The following is a 19502-nucleotide window of genomic DNA, read 5'->3' on the forward strand; positions in this document are numbered from 1 at the left end:
CATAGAAACAGAATCCATACAGATTAGTAATTGGCTGAGCTCCCTATCTAGAGAGGGACCGCTTCAGTACCCCCAGCAGCATGAGCAAGGGACTGTTGCAAGAGGAGGAGAAGACCCAAGCCGAAGATGAGTAATCTCCGAAGAATTAAAACAGGACTGATACTCTTGTAATCTATAGTATGTTCCATGCAGAGTTTAGTGAGGGATTGGAGTTTTTTCTATTCCCTTTATTTTTTCCCCTTTTTTTTTTTTTTTTTTTTGCACAAGAAATAAGGGTGAGGGTTCTATTTTTTGGAATCAACACCCCTTACAAGATAAACACACGAGATATAATTTTGGTATATCTCCTTTTTTTTTTTTTGCTTTGGCACCATGTCACATGTTAGGATGGATTTACTAATAGACAATCGCTTTAAGGAAATCACCGGGTTTTTTTTTTTTTTTTTTTTTCTTTCTGGGATTTTTTTTTTGGGGAAGATAGAGATAATATAAAATCTGTATTAAGCTGTATTAAGATAAGAATTATACAAGAAGAAGGAGACAGGAGAGGAATGTCAGTTTAGAGGGACATACTGGGATATGGAGGTTGAGAGGAGGGAGGGGGAGGTGAGATAATGATAATTCTACTGCTCCTTTTGTTCTTCGCCTTACCCCCTCCCCTTTGTCTTCACTTTTCCATAGACTCGGTGCATCTTTAGAGGTAGAGGGGGAAACAAACTTACCAATGAAGTACTGAAATGTCTTTTTTCCTCTCTATTCTCCGGGTATTTTTTTATTTTTTTTTTCTTTTGAAGAAGAAAGGGAGCAGAAAGTGGCGGGAAGTCACGCCGGGGCAAGCCCCTTATTTTTTAAGAAATCACACAAGGTGCGCTTAGTAGTGCGGTGTGAGGAAAGGATAGGATTACTATCCGAGTCGACGAGGGACAGATCCGATCTCTTACGAGCCCGGGTCTTTTCCTGTGCCGACTAGTGGGAAGAGGGGTTTAAACTTTTAAACTTTTTTTTTTTTTTTTTTTCCCTCTCCTCTGATATCTCCTCTCTCAACTCCATTCTCTATCGGGATAGGTATATTTGAAGATGGAAGACCTAAAAATTACTTCTTATAATGTCAAAGGACTAAATATCCCAGAAAAAAGACGGATACTAATGAGTGAGTTAAAACAGCATAATGTTAGCATAGCATTAATACAAGAGACGCATTTTAGGACAGACAAAATACCTTACCTCAAAAATAGGCTATATCCATATACATATCACTCTACAAATATACACGCAAAATCAAGAGGGGTCTCGATACTGATAGCAAAGGATGTCCCTTGGACTTTACAGGATAGTAGACAGGACCCAGAAGGAAGATTTCTATTCCTGAAAGGACTAATAGGCGAAATACAGGTGACAGTTGCGACACTTTATGCTCCTAATAATAAACAGGACGTATTCCTATCGAAAATATTGAGCAGTCTTGTGAGCTTTTCAGAGGGTCAGCTGATCCTGGGAGGAGACTTCAACGCTCCATTAGTACCAGCGGTAGATACCTCCTCCGGGACCTCAGCATTATCGACTAGAACAAGTAGGCGAATATTAAAAGCACTGTACAAAACTCAACTGATCGATGTTTGGCGGCTACAACACCCCACGAAAAGGAATATTCGTTTTATTCAATCCCACACAAGAATTATTCTAGAATAGATTACTTTATGATACCTCATGCCCAGTTCAGGCAGTTAAAAATTCAGACATTAAGAGCATTACCTGGTCAGACCATGCACCTATTATAATAACATATAGCCTGACAATGAATGCCCCACAGAAAAGGCAGTGCTGGAGACTGAATGAGAGTCTGTTACAAAGAGAGGAAATTCTAAGAGAAGTAACTCAAGAGCTGAAAGCCTACTTTGAGACTAATGATCAAGCTGAGTGTCGAACTGGAACTCTCTGGGAGGCTCACAAGACAGTAATGAGAGGGATCCTAATTAAGCATGGCGCCCGTATCAAAAGAGAAAGAAATGAAAAAATGACACAGCTACTAGACAGACTCAGAGTATTAGAAACAAAACATAAATACTCACTATCAAATAATATATTGGTAGAGTTAACGTCTATCAGAAAACAGATCACTGATTTGTTACAATATAAAGCTAAGGCAGATATACAGAGATGTCGTAGACTGAACTATGAGGCAGGAAATAAATGCGGAAAAGCGCTGGCTAGGACTGTACGGGAGCAGAAGTTGAGATCATACATACCTCATATTGTAACAGCAAGAGGGATTAAGAAAACCTTACCAAGTCAGATAACGGAGTTATTTAAGGAATACTATGCCACCTTATATGATCTAGAAAGAAACCCACCTGCACACCGGGAGATTGGAAATTACCTCGATCAGTCACAACTACCCAAATTGATAGAGGAAGAGCGGGAGTTTCTAGAAACAGGAATAACTATGGAGGAGGTACAACAGGCAATAAAGGCAATGAAACCAGGGAAAGCGCCAGGACCAGATGGCCTAACAATGCAATATTACCAACTATTGTTCCCAACCCTGGGCCCATACCTGGTAAAATTGTATAATGCAACAGAGCGAGATGGGGAGCTAAATAGAGACACTCTAGCGGCACACATCTCATTAATTCTAAAGGAAGGCAAAGATCCTGCCGCTTGTGGCAGCTATAGACCAATATCTCTACTAAATGTAAATTTAAAGATATTCACTAAAATCTTGGCAGATAGGCTGGCAAAAGTATTACCAAAACTAGTACACCTGGATCAGGTGGGCTTTATGACATCAAGGGAGGCAAAAGATAACACCACAAGGATACTTAACTTGATACAAATAGTAAAGGAGGAAAAGATGCCATGTGTAGTGTTGAGCGCAGATGCAGAGAAGGCATTTGACCGGGTTGGGTGGCCTTTTCTGTTCGCTGTGCTCAAATATATAGGACTAGGAAAATCGATGGTAGATAAGATAACTAGAGTCTATACAAATCCATCAGCGCGGGTGAAAGCCAATGGGATTCTATCAGAGGCATTCCCAATAAAAAATGGCACACGGCAGGGGTGTCCGCTATCACCCCTCCTTTTTGCATTGACATTGGAACCATTTCTCTGTACAATCCGGCAAAACCCAGATATAGAAGGAGTAAGAATAAAAGGGAAGCAATATAAAATAGCCGCCTATGCGGACGACATGTTGTTCTCCCTCACCAACCCAGGTATCTCACTGCCGAATCTTATACAAGAGTTTAAAAGATATGGGGCAGTATCAAATTTAAAAATTAACTTTGGGAAATCGGAGGCAATGGGAGTGGGGATCCCCCCGACCCAAATACGAACCTTGAAAAACAATTTTAATTTCAAATGGAATGAAACGGCAGTGAGATATCTAGGAACACTCATCCCGGCGAAATTGGAACAGGTGTATGATCTCAACTTCGCCCCCTTGATAGTAACAACTAAAAGACTTCTAGAACAATGGCATGGAGGAATGCAGTCATGGTTCGGTAAATGCAATTTGCTGAAAATGATCGTATTGCCAAAATCTATATATTTATTCTGGGCGTTACCGGTGAAGATACCTAGCAAATTTTTTAAGATAATACACTCTTTATTCGTAAAATATATATGGTCCAACAAAAAACCACGTATAGCCAGGAAAACGCTGACTCTGCCAAAAAAAATAGGAGGCCTAGCTATCCCAGATATGAAAGTATACTATCAGGCTACCCATGTGAGTAGAGTCCTGGATTGGTGGCACCACTCGGGCTCTAAACTGTGGATAGAATTGGAACAGGCCCAAACAGAGGTAAATTTGAAGAGGGCTATGTGGTGCTATCAAGACATACCTAAGAAATTGAAACAACACTCAATAATTGGGAATACATTACGTATCTGTACAAGATCAAATATATACTCTAAGCTGACAACAGACAGATCTCCCTTATTCCCAATATTAGGTAATCCTCGGTTTCCGCCGGGAATGGACAACAGACAGTTCACAGTACTAAGGGAAAAAGGGCAGGAACAGGCCTCATCTTTTTTAATAAATAAAAAGTGGCCGGATTGACTGACAAGGAAGGACCATTTAATATGCCATTTTGGCAGGCAATTCAACTACACCACTTTTTGGTATCACTACCAACCTCAAATGACTTTGACAGAGCATTAACAAAATTTGAACAAGTGTGTGTAAAACCAGGAAATTTACAACGGACTCTGTCAGTCACTTATGGTCTACTGAAAAATCCAGACGAACAGCCAGAATTACCCTGGGTAAGAAAGTGGGAGATAGACTTGAACTGTGAGTTGTCGGATGGCCAGATCCAGCGGATACTGAGGCTGGCTTTTGAGCCAGTTAGATGCACCAGAATACAAGAGATGAACTATAAGCTTATAACGAGGTGGTATGTCACACCTAGGAAGCTCCATAATTGGTTTCCAAATGAAACTAATTTATGTTGGAGGTGCGGAAGAGAAGTAGGTACATTGTACCATATCTTCTGGAGCTGCCCTAAGATAAAAACATACTGGACAGGAGTGAGAAATATAACTATGAAGTTTACGGAATATGAAATAGAGGAGAATCCAGGCCTCTTCCTGTTAAATTTATCTGATATACCAGTAAATAAATATGCGAGATCGATAATTCCTTTCCTATTAAACGTGGCAAAAACATGTATCCCAGGATTTTGGAAAAAAACACAACCACCCTCTGTGTCCGACTGGATACACAGGGTGGAGGATAATAGGAGGAAGAATTGGTTGCCACAGCACAGAGTAGGCAAGATAGACATAAGAAAACGTGGGAATTGTGGAACCAATTCATAAATTCCGAGGAAGGGAGACAATACATGGCAAAATGAAATAAAATAAGAGGAGAGGAATGGAGGAAGAGAGGGGTTAACCATCTCTTACAATTTCAAAAGACTTGAGATGGGAGAGGGAGAGGAGAGGAGAAGGGGGAGGGGGGGGAATTATGTATTTTTTTTTTTTTTGGGGGCGTGGAGGGAGGAGGGAGGGGGAAAATAGAAAAAGGAGAATTGGTAGAAACAGTAAGAAGAAAAGTTGAGATAATACATCATGAGTTAAGCTAGAATTATCTAAGATATCACAAATGTTATGTATAACTGGATATATTCTCAATAAAATAAAGTATTTGAAAAAATAAAATAAGATACAATTCAGATATCAGGCATCCCCTGCAAAAAAAATGTAATATTTGGTGGGATACTCCCAATAGGAAATCACGTCTAAAGAGATGCAGACCCTGACACTTTGCTCATTAGAGCTTGGCAAGTGCAGCAGCTGATTGCTAATTCTAAAACTACTGCCATTAGGTTCACTAAGCACACAGAGATTTCTTCAAAATAACAAAAGGTAGTAATGTGTAACAAAGTATGTTAAACTCCTTGTAATGTACATTGATCACCCAGAGGGGAATGTTTTTTTTTTCACCAAGAGTGTAGTTACTCAAGGGAGAGAAGATGATTGAAAAGTTAGAGGGGCTTTTAAACTAGGTTTTGGGGGGGGGGGGGGGGATAGTCCAGATGGAAAGCTAGCCAGCATGGAGCAAGGTTCAGCGGGTAATATTAGGGGCATTAGCGGTAGGGTGACTAGAATACCAAAACCCAAGGTAAGTAAGTTGGCAAATCTAAATTGCAGCCTCATTACAACTAACAAGGAAATAGTATTTGACAGGACAACATTAAGAGGCTTGTATAACAATGCTAGAAGTCTAGCTAATAAGATGGGAGAACTGGAGCTGTTAATGTACGAGGAGGATTTTGATTTTGTGGGTATTTCAGAAACTTGGTTTAACAGCTCACATGATTGGCTGGCAACCATATAGGGGTATTCACTATATTGTAGATATAGGGAAGGTAGGAAAAGGGGGGAACATGTCTGTATATCAAGAATGATGTGAAAATGAATGTGAGGGATGACATCAGTAATGGAGACAGGGAGGAGGTGGAATCCTTGTGGGTGGAGCTCCAAAGGGAGGAAAATAATGGGAAAGTAATAATGGGCGTATGCTGCAGGCCAGGCATGAAATACATTTTAAATGCACTCCAGAATGTAGAGGATAAAATGTTTCTCTTTATTCCTATAGTAAATAAATCTTGACAATGCCAATACAGACAAGCAACAGCAGAAGTTGAAGCATTTCACTAATTACATTTGCTGAATCATAACTCTATGTATGCTACAGGCCTCCTAACCAGAGGGAGGAGGGGGAGGCAGACCACCTCTCACAGCTTGGAATAGTGGCAAGACTGGGAAATGTTTTTTATAATGGGGGGATTTTAATTATCCAGATATAGACTGGGCAGAGGGAACCACACATTTGTCTCAGGCTCGCCATCTCCTACATGTCTTGCAGGATAATTTCATGGGTCAGTTGGTAAATGCACCAACAAGAGATAACACACTACTAGGCCTACTGATTCCAAACAATACAGACCTGATTGTGGATGTGGAAATACAGGGCAACTTAGGATACAGCAAACACAGGTCAATTAAATAAAGTATGATTCACAGAAATGTAGCACCCTCCTAGATAGGTGCTAGGTAGGGAGTATAGTTTGCTCTGCCTGCTTATCAGGAGAGTAATAGGTACAACCTAGTTTCTCTATGTGCTTAACAGGGTAGCAGGATTTCTAGTCAGGCATGTTGCATGTGTCTATGTGTGATTCATCTGGTCTTAGGGAGTATCCCCACTGTGTCCAATAGGGGAGCATGTTGGACAGTGGAGGAAACCCAGCCAGTGGTGCACAGGCTTTGTAACTGTCCCAGTGGGTTGGCACAGACAGTGGTGCATCCTGGCTACAGGAGCGGGTCCAAAGGGTGGTGATAAAAAGAAAGTACTCAGAATGATCCATTGTAGTAAGTGGGGTCCCCAAAAGATCAGTCCTGGGATCAATTTTGTTTAATTTATTTATAAATGACAAAGAGGATGGGATAAACAGCTCAATCATAATATTTGCGAATGATACAAAGTTAAGCAGGGCTATAAACTCAGCGCAGGATGTTGAAATCTTATAGGAAGATCTAAAAAAAATCATGGAGTGAACAATTACATGGCAAAAGAGGTTTAATGTTGAAAAATGTAAAGTAATGCATTTGGGTGCTAAAAATACGAAGTCACTAGCTAGGGGGAGAACCTCTGGGGGAATCAAGGTTGGAAAAGGACCTGTGGGTCCTAGTAAATGACAGGTTCAGAAATGGCATGCAATGTCAAGCTGCTGCAAGCAAAGCCAACAGAATATTGGCATGCATTAAAAAGGGGATTTACTACAGAGAAAAAAACAAATTCTCCCACTCTACAAGACTCTTGTCTGGCTGCATTAAGTATGCCATTCAGCTCTGGGCACCCGTCCTCAGGAAGGATGTGCTGGAACTGGAGAGAGTCCAGAGAAGGGCAGCAAAGCTTATAAAGGGATTAGAGGATCTCAGCTATGTGGAAAGACTACAAGCTTTGAACCTATTCTTTGGAGAGGAGATGCTTGAGAGGGGCTATGATAGCGATGTGCAAATACCATACTGGTGACTCTAACGTAGGGAAAAAACATTTCAGTAAAAAAAAAATGTAAAAAGACATGCAGCCATTCACTGAAATTGGAAGAGAAGCAGTTTAACCTTAAACTGTGTAGAGGGTTCTTTATTGTCAGAGTGGTAAGGATGTGGTATTCTCTTCCACAAGCAGTGGTATCAGCAGGGAGTGTCAATAGTTTCAAAAACTATTAGATGAGCACCTTAATGATCACAACATACAGGGATATACACACACTCAAAAACCACAGGTTGAATTGATGGACTGGTTTCTTTTTTCAACCTTACCAACTATGATACTATGATACTACTCTTTATAGGATTTGTTTAACTGTACTAAATGTACTAAAATAAATGCATTCATGAATAAATATCTGCCATTTAATTCCCTTACCCCTTCTTATTCAATTTTAAAATAGGACTACAGACTCTAAGGGAACACAGTGCCTTCATGTGCAGAGAGCCAAGTGATGTCTACAACCTGTAGCCTTTTGCCATCTTGTGAAAATTCATGAATTTGCCATTCTCAGCCATAGGAAATAATAACCCAATCTTAGGACTCTAGATGACTATTATTCTCTATGGCATGTGCAGTGTATGGGTAACTTTTCACAGTATGCAAAAACTCTGCAAGAAAAGAAACATTACTTATTTCTGAGTTCGGTAGGGCATCTTAGAGTGAACCTGTGCCCAAATAATGTACACTAAGCATTATATTATTCTGCACAAGCAGTAAAATTACTTTAAAATAAACCTTCATTCATTTCTGTATCTAAATTCATTGTGGAGAGATAATATTTCACAGAACAGTTTTTTTTTTATAGCATATACTTTTCTATGGAGAACAGATCTTGCCAGGCTGACAGCACTCTAAAAAACCAGCAGATGTTTCCAAACCCAAATCCAGAGTCTTTGGCTGACCCACAGGAGTCACTGATTTAAAAATTTAAAATGTAAATGTTAAAATGATGCTGGGAAAGAAGGTTGCATCCCCAGAGCTGATTTAAAACTGCAATGGATACTCAAGTGTTAAGGAATAGGTAAATAGTTTAATGTCCATTGTCTGGGCACAGTTAAACTTTAAGTTTGCCCTAATTGTATGTTTTTTAATTTATACTGCCTCAAACAGATAAACTGTGTCAACTAAGAGCTGAATTGTGGAACTATACATCTCATAATATTTTTTTTTGAATATTTACAGTGTGTCACATTAAACCAAAATGATTTATGCACAGCACAAATTCCTACCAAATCTTCATAAATCTCTCAGGATGTACACAATCTGAAGATCCATTCCTCTCTTTTGGAATAGTGAATGTGCATAGGTGTGTGCCAGGTATGGGAGCATGTTGGACAGTGGAGGAGATGTGACAGTGCCCAGGTATGCCTGGGCACACCCTAATCACCCTGGGAGGTGCAGATTCCCCCTGCTGATATTTCACCAAAACCTCCTTACGGGGCTCCTAAAAAAATTGTCAAAAATAATATAAAAATAAAATAATAATAATAATAATAAAAAACTACTGACAAAGTCCACTGCCCTACTGATGCCAACCTCTGCCCTATTGACATGTCCAATGCCCTGCTGATACCACCCATTTACCTACTAACACTGTCCATGTTTAAATACATTTAAACATTTTTTTTACAGTTATTTATACGAGTATGTGTGTGTGTATATATGTATATACCTTCATACACAAAAGCACGCGTGTTTGAGCTTTGGGGTGCACACTAATGCAAAAGGCTGCGCACACCTATGTGTATGTGATCAGATGTGAGTAAAAAATTACTTATCTAGTTTAGACAAGAACGTAAGTACCACCATAGCAGCTCATGTCACTGGTATGGGGCATAGGGACAGGTAGGGCTGGAATCTCTTCTCACTAACCTAGTCTATTGACAAAAAGAAAAAGGTTGGGTGCCTATAGGGGGGACTTTTCAATTGGGGTGCTGGGTAAACCACATATAAAGGATGAGAGATCAGAAATGGAAGTAAAAGAAAGTATGTTTTATTATGAAAAAAAGATCAATAAAATGTATGCTGTAATAAACAGTTACAACAAACAATGACAGATTGTGATATTAAAAACAGATGCAGTTTACAGCCATATTCATTATATATAATATAGGTAAATGTCAGATCCTACACAGGGGTAAATAGTAGTTACTGTATACCCGTTTACCATCCATTTAGATGATGTCTGTGCAGGAAACAAACGGCCCACAAATATTAACCCGACATGTTTCACGGCACTATAGCCGCTTCTTCATGGGTATTTTTTGGGGGTTTCACACTATATGTTTCAAATGAAAACACTAGGGTAAAGAAACAAAAAGAAAATGTAAATAAATCATACACAAATATGTCAAAGAGTATGAACAACATTCAATGTCATAAGGGTGTCAAAAAATAAAGCTTTGCGTATTAATTGAGAAAACATAGTGTTAGTAATGAGTCCATGAATAAAGGCAACAAAGTAAGCATACATAACGCACCTGTCTGGCATCAAAACCGCGGCCCGGCAATGTGGGTTAAGACCGCAAGGTAAGGGGAGACCCCCCCGGGGCGGACACTGGAGACTGACCACAAAACCAGGGCAAGACTGCAGCTAATGGGTACTAGGGTCTGAGGATTCAAACAAAAAGGAAAAGAATAGAAGATAGTAAATCAAAATGTATCTCGACCAAATGTCCCAAATTCATAGGGGAGACATCTGTATGGAACAACAATAAATCATAGAATGTAATATCTCCACAGGATGTCCCAAGAATTCATTCATGAACGGACATCTGTATGAGACCACAATAAAGTATAAAATGTAATGATTACATATAATCTTACCTAGGTAGTTCCCAGAGATAAGTATGGACAGGGACTGGGCAAAGGTGTCAGTATAATATTTGTCAATCAGGGCAGATCCACAGCGGTGCTGCCTAGAAAAGTAGATTGTATATATATGTGTTTGCCTTCAATGGGGAATCACTATGAACATAGGACAGATTATATTCACTGTGACAAGTTGTTGGAAGAAGTTTTTATAGGCAAAAGTATTACAGTAGATTGGGGGAGGAGCAGTACAGACAGATATTAGTTGTCAAAAAGTATATATGTATATAATAATAGTTTGACATATTGGCAAAACATATATATATATATATATATAATAATAGTTTCGCGAATATATTCGAGGGCTAAATAGGTAATGATCCATATATTAATATTTCCATGGGACATATAAAAGTTGTCCATAAAATATAAAAATATAGCATGAAAGGATCTATCCCGTCTGTGAACTGCTCTACCGCCAAAATATAAAGTAAATGTAGTTGCTATTGCCCGATGAGATGAAGAGAGGGAGAGTTACCTGTCAAAAACCGAGTCACACGGGGGGCGTGGCTTGCGCGCATACTGAATGGCCGATTGAGCCGTAAGCTCTCAGGACCCAGCCGGGAAAATCGAAGACACCGAGGACGTACAGCACGATCCATCACCACTTACCGTTCCATCAACAAGCCCTCACACCCGGGGTGATGACATCCAGGAAAAGGAAGGATGAGCGAGGCCCTACTAAGCTGACGGCCTTCTTCACCAGGCCGCCCGTGCTCTCAGACCGCAGCCAAAATGGCGCCACCTCGAGACGAGGCCACAGTGATCCGGAGGCTTTCACAGACTTACCTGATGCGGATTCCTCTCCAATGCCGGACGGCCCTCCGCAGCACTCTCCTCAGAGCCCGACTACGATATCTCCGGTACCGGGAAGCCCCGCCAAGGCACGGATGAGGATGGATGACTCTGACCGGCCGGACCCCACAGTGAGTAGCAACATGCACTCCATGCACTCCATCTCTTCCCTACAAACATCCATAGCGGCATTCCCCACCACAGGGCAACCAGTAATTGATACGACCCTGAAGAACATGCTAATGACATTTCAATCCTCACTTATGTCCAACTTATCCACAATCATGGACAGATTCACTTATGAGATGAAGCATATGGGGCACAGAGTTCATTACATGGAGCAGAGAATGGAGGAATGCACCGATACTGTTAATGAATTGGTGGATGCTTATACAGAACAAAAGGAGGATACGGTGTGGATAAAAAATAAAATAGCGGATTTAGAGGATCGATCCCGCCGCAACAATGTCAAAATCAGGGGCATCCCTGAAGATGTACCCCCCGCAGACCTGCACCAATATGCTTCCACACTGTTCTCTTCTTTGGTGCCAGCACTATCCCCTATCGAACTTACAATAGATAGGATTCATAGGCTACCCAAGCCTAAATTTCTGGAAGCTTCAGTACCGAGGGATGTATTGCTGAGGGTGCACTTTTTTCCTGCAAAGGAAAAGATCTTACAAGCCTCCAGAGCACTGGGCACTCTTCCAGCCCCATATGCACATATCCAATTGTTCGCTGACTTATCTCAGCACACACTGCAGCAGCGCAGACAGCTCAAGACACTTACTAAAGCCCTAGCGAATCACAAAATAACCTACAAATGGTGCCATCCTGCAACCCTGCTGGTTACCCACAACGGTATCCCTCATTCTATCTCCACAATTGAGGGAGGCATGAAACTCTTGCAAGCATGGGGCATTATTCCGGACCCCCCGAGGGGACCCCCAGACGTGCAGAGGCGTACCCCGCCGCCCTCCCAGGGCTCCCATCGTAGCCGATCTAGGCATCGCCTTCCCTTGTAATATGATGCTGTACCTCCGTCTCCAGCAACACAGGGCCCGGCTGGCCTACTACACCTCGCTACCCCAGTTCTAACGCTTTGTTTTCCACCGTTGGTGGTTTTACCCCCCACTTTGTCAGCAATCCTGACACAGGAATATCATTGCTGATTGAACACTTTCTCCAGTTGACTTTGCTCAGCTAGGATATCGCACTTATTCATAGTTCAAGTTTCTATATACCGTTTTTGTTTGCCGATCATAGTAATCTGACTTGTTTCCTGCATTGCTGTCTCAAGTAGTTCCTATTGGTGACACCACAAGCAAACTATCCACTCCGTGATCTCCAGGAAGTGACCCCCTGTCCGAGTTGCAGGACATCTCTTGCTCTTCTACTACTTTCCAGGACTTCCACCGAATACAGAATGCACCTGCACAGCAACGCAATCTCACAGGTACTTTACTCCACTAAGGGATCACCGTCCCTGTACACAGTCTAACCAAGATCCCCTGCCAGTTCTTACCGCTATACAAGTCCCCCTTTGGTGATGTCACTCACAGTTCTCTCCCTCAATGCCAGGGGTCTTAACCACCCCGCTAAGCGCTCATCCCTTTGGTCCACAGCTACTACTCTACATGGTGATATAATATGTGTCCAAGAAACTCACTTCGCCCTTGAGGCCACACTGAAATGCACTCATAAGAAATACCCACATATGTTCCTTGCATCAGGGAAAAAGAAGAGGAAGGGGGTACTTGTAGCAATTAGTGATACTCTGGACTTCTTATTCCATGACATTATATCTGACCCTAAGGGCAGATATATTATCCTGCAATGCTTGATACTGGGTCGGAAATTCACCATTGTGAACTTGTATGCCCCTAACCATGACCAAATGTCCTTTATACAGTCTGTGGTGTCTAAAGCGAAAAATCTAGCCTTTGGAAATCTCTTAATGTGTGGCGATTTTAATCTCACACCGGACAGTACTCTTGACTCGACGGCTACAACTAAAAAACATAACTCCTCATTATCCAAATTTATCTGGTCTCAGGAACTATATGATGTTTGGAGGTGCTGTCACTCGTCGGAGAGAGATTATTCGTTTCTGTCCCCGCGTCACGGCACCTACTCCCGTATTTATTTGTGTATCTCTGATAGAACTGTCTTGGAATGTGTATCTGATGTACAGCTCCACACTGCCACTTGGTCTGACCACTCCTCGTTGGCGATAAAAATCTCCCTTGGCCCACATACTCAGGCTCCCTATGTATGGAGACTTCCTAATCATCTTCTGAACAATCCAGCCTATGTAGCAGAAATTCAAACTCATATTCAGGATTATATTATGAACAATGTGGGAGGCGGTTCGGGCCCAGAGGCGGTGTGGAACGCCCATAAAGCAGTCCTAAGGGGCGTACTAATTCAAATTGGCTCTAGGGAAAGGAAGAGGAGGTTGCAAAAGCTGACCGATATTACTAAGCAATTGATTACTCTAGATTCCCAAAATCAACTCCACCCGTCTAAGTCCCTTACTGAAAAAATATTCCTACTCCGTCAGGAGCTGAGATCCTTGCTTCTCGAAAGATATAGCTCCACTCTCAAACGGTGGAAAGTGAACTCATACTCCACAGGGCAAAAGGCGTCCAAGGCCATGGCCCTTCGTATCAAAGGTCAGAGGACCAAATCTAGAATACAGCACTTAGTACACCCGGTGTCTAAAGCTAAACTGCTCAAACCAGACCTGATAGCGGATGCTTTTCGTACGTATTATGCATCCTTGTTTAACCACTTCCATACAGAGCAGTTAGACACCCTTCCTGCCCAGACCAATTTTCAGCTTTCAGCACTCTCACACTTTGAATGACAATTGCTCAGTCATGGTACACTGTAACCAAACAAAATTTTTATCATTTTTTTTCACACAAATAGAGCTTTCTTTTGGTGGTATTTGATCACAACTGGAGTTTTTTTTTTTCGTGATATATGCAAAAAAAGAGCAAAAATTTTGAAAAAAAAACACTTTTTTTTAGTTTCAATTATAAAATTTTGCAAAAAATTAATTTTTCTTCATACATTTGGGCCAAAATGTATACTGCTACATGTCTCTAGTAAAATTAACCCAAATTAGTGTATATTATTTAGTCTGTGTGAAATTTATTGAATCTAGAAGCTATGGTACCAATTACTGAAAATTGATCACACCAGATGTACTGACTGCCTATCTCCTTTCTTGAGGCCCTGAAATGTCAGGACAGTACAAATACCCCCCAAATGACCCCTTTTTGTAAAGTAGACAGTCCAAGGTATTTAGTAAGAGGCATGGTGGGTTTTTTGAAGTTGTAATTTTTTCCCACAATTCTTGGGAAAATGAAGAAAAAATTATTTTTTTCTTTTTTTTCCCACAAAGTTGTCAATTTATAAGCTATTTCTAACACATAGCATGTACACAGCAAAAATTACACCCAAAAATACATTCTGCTACTCCTTCCGAGTATGGCGATACCACATGTGTGAGACTTTTACACAGCCTGGCCACAAAAAGATACTCCATGTCCAAGTAGCACCTTCAGGCGTTCTAGGAGCATAAATACACAAAACTTTCTTACTACCTATCACACTTTTCAAGGCCCTAGAGCACCAATACAATGGAAAAGTCCACAAAATGACCCCATTTTGGAAAGCAAACACTCCAACGTATATTCTATGAGGCATTATGGGTCGTTTGAACATATCATTTTTTTCCACAGGTTTTTGGAAAATGTGGGAAAAAAATGAAAACTTTTTTTTTTTTACACAAAGTTGTCAATTTATAGGATATTCCTAACACATAGCATGTACATAGCAAAAATGACACCCCAAAATACATTCTGCCACTCCTCCTGAGTATGGCAATACCACATGTGTGAGACTTTTTCACAGCCTAGCCATATAGAGGGGCCCAACATCCAAGGAGCATCATCATGCATCCTAGCCACTTGCCTAGGCCTATTTTTGACATTTGGTGTTTACAAGCTAAAATCAGTTGTTTTGCTATAAAACTGCTTAGAACCCCCAAACATTATATATTTTTTTTAGCAGAGACCCTAGAGATTAAAATGGAGATTATTGCAATATTTTTTATCACACCGTATTTGCGCAGCGGTCTTCCAAACGCAATTTTTTTGGAAAAAATTCACTTTTTTTAATTAAAAAATAAGAAACCAGTAAAGTTAGCCCAATTTTTTTCCATAATGTGAAAGATAATGTTACGCCGAGTAAATAGATACCCAACATGTCATGTTTCAAAATTGTGCACGCTCACGGAATGGCGACAAACTTTGGTACTTAAAAATCCCCATAGGCGACAATTTAAAAATTTCTACAGGTTGCCATCTTTGAGTTACAGAGGAGGTCTAGGGCTCAAATTATTCCCCTTGCTCTAATGATCGCGGCGATACCTCACATGTGTGGTTTGAACACCGTTTACATATGTGGGCGGGGTTTCCGTATGCGTCGCTTCTGCGCGCGAGCTAACGGGGACAGGGTGCTTTAATTTTTTTTTTTTACTATTTATTTTATTTATTATTTTTTATTTTTACACCGTTTAACAAAAAAAAAAAAGGATCATTTTTATTTCTATTACAAGAAATGTAAACATTACTTGTAATAGAAAAAGGCACGACAGGACCCCTTTTTTGTGAGATCTGGGGTCAAAAAGTCCTCAGATCTCACAAGTACACTAAAAGATAGAAAAAAAAAAAAATTATTATATAAAATTTAAAAAAAAAAAAGGACCTTTAAACCGGTTGCTAGGCAACAACATTTTCCGTAGCTCCGGTCCTCCAAGACCATAGAGTCAAGTGAGGGCAAGCTTGCCCTCACTCGACATCCTGTCTGTGAGGATCCGGGACCGGATTGTTTTCCCCGCTGTCGGCGGGTCCGGTAAGCGGGGAAAAGGACCGGACGCGGCGGGAGGGGGGGCACCTCTTCCGCCATCCCGGAAGGGTGATTCCACGGCGAATCCGCCGCTGGGACCACCCTTATCGGAAAGCCAACCGTCCACCGTTTAAAAAAATACCAGGGTTATGGCAGCTATCTGCTGCCATAACACCGGTATTTAGGTTTAAACGGAGGACGTATATAAACCTTTTTGGACTTAGACATGGTGGCTGTATGAAGGGCGACAGGTACTCGGGTACTTTGTTGGGCAGGTGACAGGTACTCTGGTACTGATGAGCAGGTGGCAGGTACTCGGGTACTCCGATAGGCAGGTGACAGGTACTCGGGTACTCTGATGGGCAGGTGACAGGCAGGTGATAGGTACTGATGAGTAGTACTGATACTGATAGGTGATACTGATACCTGATAGGTACTGATGAGTACTGATACGTGATAGGTACTGATGAGTACTGATGAGTAGTGATGGGTACTGATGAGCAGGCGGCAAGTACTCTGGTACTTCAGGCGTCAGGTACTCTGATGAGCAGGTGGAAGGTACTCGGTTACTCTGATGGGTAGGTGACAGGTACTCAGGTACTCTGATGACGGGTACTCTGTTGACAGGTACTCAAAGTACCCGAGTATCCGTCATCAGAGTACCCGAGTACCTGTCATCAGAGTACCCGAGTACCTGTCATCAGAGTACCCGAGTACCCATCATCAGAGTATCCGAGTACCCGTCATCAGAGTACCCGAGTACCTGTCATCAGAGTACCTGCGTACCTGTCATCAGAGTACCTGCGTACCTGTCATCAGAGTACCAGAGTACCTGTCATCAGAGTACCCGGGTACCTGTCATCAGAGTACCCGAGTACCCGTCATCAGAGTACCCGAGTACCCGTCAGGTACTCTGATGATGGGTACTCCGTTGACAGGTACTCAAAGTACCCGAGTATCTGTCATCAGAGTACCCGAGTACCTGTCATCAGAGTACCCGGGTACCTGTCATCAGAGTACCCGAGTACCTGTCATCAGAGTACCTGAATACCTGTCACCAGCCCATCAGAGTACCCGAGTACCTGTCATCTGAGTACCTGATGGGCTGGTGACAGGTACTCGGGTACTTTGATGGGCTAGTGACAGGTGCTCTTTATTGGGGGGGGGCAATCAGTGTGTTTGGGGTGCACTGTACTTGGTAACTAGCTGTTACCACACTCTCTTCCTCACACAGGATCAGTGTGTGAGGAGGAGAACACGGTGACAGCTAGTTACCGTGTTCTCTGTTGACATTTGTGACCGGCTGTGATTGGACACAGCCGGTCACGTGGTAAAGAGCCAATTTCATTGGCTCTTTACCTAGATCGGGGATCGACTCTGTCCGAGGGACGAGCCTCGTCCCCGATCACTGCTCTGCGTGCCCCCGGGGGCGCGCATTGCAGAGAGAACGAGCGGCTTGTGCTGGAGCCGCTCATATGATCGGCTGTGATTGACACAGCCGATCACGTGGTAAACAGCCAATTTATATTGGCTGTTTACCTTGATCAGGGATGGGCTATGTCCGAGGGACGAGCCTCACCCCCGATCGCTGCGCTGCGCGCCCCCGGGGGCGCGCAGTAGCAGCTAGAGCGGGCGGACGTCATATGACGCCCGCCCGGATCCGTACAACCACCATGCCGACGTCATATTACTATGACTCGGTATGGAAGTGGATAATATAAAAGCTGACCCACATAGTCCTCAATCCGAGATAGAAGCATTTCTCAACCAAATTGACTTGCCATCTATTTCACCACCCCTATTAGCTACTCTGAACCAATCGTTCTCTGAATCAGAGGTACTAAAAGCTATTGCCACCCTCCCTAACCTGAAATCACCCGGCCCAGATGGCTTTACAGCCGAATATTATAAACAGTTTTCTAGTTTACTAGCGCCCCTCATGGTCAAAATGTTTAACTCAGCTGCCACATCCTCTTCCTTCCCACATGAGACACTCAGTGCTATGATTGTTACTTTGCCTAAACCAGGGAAAGAACCCAACCAGCCCCAAAACTTCAGGCCGATATCGCTTTTGAATATGGATGCCAAATTGTATGCCAAAATGATTGCATTACGCTTGCTTGACGTCCTACCAACGATCATACACAAGGACCAGTCGGGGTTCACGAAAGGCCGACAGGCGTCCGATGCGACGAGAAGAGTCGTTGATGCCATACATTGCGCCCGCACTACTGGAACGCCTTCTCTGCTCCTCACGTTGGATGCATTGAAGGCGTTCGATAGAGTTCACTGGGGGTTTCTCTCAGCGGTACTGCACAAATTTGGTATCCACAGCTTCCTATACGAAGCCATTATGGCTTTGTACTCGAATCCATCACCGAGAGTGCGTACCCCTGATGCCATATCCTCATCCTTTGAGATATCGAATGGCACTCGCCAAGGGTGCCCTCTTTCCCCCCTCATATTCAACATGATTATGGAGCCCCTTGCAGAACATATTAGATCAAACCCTAGAATATCAGGTATAGAAGTAGCGGGTAAGTCACATAAAATTAGTCTCTTCGCGGACGACGTCATCCTAATGGTAACGAACCCTACCGGGTCCCTTCCCGAAATTCAAAAAATTCTAAATTGGTTTGGAGCAGTATCCCTATATAAGGTTAACGAAACTAAGTCCCAGATTCTAAATATTGGTATTGACGCTACAACAAGTGCCGTATTACAAACCCAGTTTCCCTACTCGTGGACGGACACACATCTTTCGTACCTAGGTATTAAACTTACGGCGAATACGAAAACGCTTTTTTTACACAATTACGTTCCGGCCCGAACTAAACTCCAAAATGACCTCAAACGCCCCCAACTATCGGGTTTTTCGTGGCTGGGGAGACTGGCAGCGTTCAAGATGATGCACCTACCTCAGCTCCTATATATCTTTCGCACTGTTGCAATCCCGGTCCCCAAAAAGTTTTTCCGCTCTCTACAATCTATCATATCGCAATATGTATGGCAGGGTAAGAAACCTAGATGCGCCCATGCGAAACTCATTAAATCACGCACCCAAGGGGGGGCGGGCTATGTGGACATATATGACTACTACCTAGCATCTATCCTCACACAATTACGAGCATGGTTCACCCCCGACTGCCCCCATATTTGGAGGGAACTAGAGGCGTCCTTCTGTACACTATCGGACCTTCCATCATGGTTGATGGCGACGTCCCTAGGGGCGAAAATTCCATCTCACTTTTCCCCGGCCATGGTAGCTTCGGTCAACGCTTGGAAAGTACTGCTGACACAAACACACGATGGCCCAATGACACAGGACCTTCAGATACCCCTGTCCGCCCTG

This window comes from Pelophylax lessonae (genome assembly GCF_965119305.1).
Source record: "Pelophylax lessonae genome assembly, chromosome: 2".
NCBI lineage: Eukaryota > Metazoa > Chordata > Amphibia > Anura > Ranidae > Pelophylax > Pelophylax lessonae.